Raw genomic sequence first — 1,355 nt, forward strand, 5'->3', positions numbered from 1 at the left:
GACACACTTCTTTAATTTAATAAAACCGGCATAGGAACAATATTTAGGTTTCTGGTCATGCCTCTTGCTTGCATCCAAAACCCTGTGAAATAATATTCGTTTTTAAATAGGCAGAAATGAGGCAAAAGGGAAACCACCCCCCCACGGATGCCAAGATCGCAGCAAATCTCGCCAAATTGACAGGGCACTGAAATTCCATGTAAATAATAGAGTAGGGAAAAAAATCACCCTTTTTCTTAAAAAAAAATTTTAAAAAGTATTAAAATAATTTTAAAATCCATTTCAGCGCCCCTTGTTACATTTAGCACGAAGATGTTTCTGCGGCAGCGCTGCCCTTGGCCGGGGGCCCGCGGCCGGTCCACACGCAGAGGGGCTTTCCTCATGCCTCTGAGCCACGACCGTTTTAATTCGATGGTATTTTTATTTATGTTTATTCATTTTTTATTCATTGGCCTGCCCCACCAGCATCCACAGAGTTCTCTCCACCTCTATGAGATGGTCCCATCGAAGAAAACATCTTTATTTCTTTTTTTTTTCCTTCCAGCCATAGCAGGTTTCCCCTGCACAACGTGTGCTAAAACACAAAGATTTGGGTCTCCTGTCAGCACCGTTTTTTTTAACACGTGAGTTTTATAAACCTAGTGGGACACAAGATCTGATTTTCACCTTCATTAACGAGGGAAATTATCTTAATTATTCAGCTACTGGTTGATCTGCCCCTCTGCCTGCATCTTTTCAACGCCCCCCAAAAAGGTTTCAGTTGAGAATCGACAAGGCAGATTATTTTGATATATAATAAACTGGCTGTTTAGGTGAGCAGAAAATAAAAATAAATCTATTTCATAGGTGTTGCCAGGGCATGCAGCTGCAGTTTGCATTGCTTGGGGTCCCACCAGCGTTTCACATGTCATGGACGCCCAAGTACCATAAATTCCTGAGCTGTAAATGTTGGGAAACGAAGGTACACAAACCCTCTTGGACGTTTTCAGCACTAACGCCCAAGCGTCGGACCTGCCATGTGCTGAAATCCCGGGAAAACAGGACAACCCAAAATACAGCCACAGCAGTCGCACACGTCAAGCACCTGGGTGCCTCTGCGGGGCTGAAGCTCGAGGATTTGCCAAGACCGTGGTGCGTTGCCAAAATCCCCACAGTTCAATGCTGCAGAGGATTATCTAGGGGGAAAAAAAAACCACCCAAAACAAACTTAAAAATCCCCCAAGTGCAACTCTTAAACATAACCCGTGAAATGGAAATAGGGATGTGTTCTCCATGGCTCTAGGAGGCGAGGGTGTAGCGATGCCTGAGAGCCGCGGGGCACGGGTGCCCCCGGGGGGGCGGCGGGGGTGGCGCAC

Source organism: Pygoscelis adeliae, unplaced genomic scaffold, assembly GCF_000699105.1.
Source record: "Pygoscelis adeliae isolate BGI_AS28 unplaced genomic scaffold, ASM69910v1 Scaffold291, whole genome shotgun sequence".
In the NCBI taxonomy this organism is placed as follows: Eukaryota; Metazoa; Chordata; class Aves; order Sphenisciformes; family Spheniscidae; genus Pygoscelis; species Pygoscelis adeliae.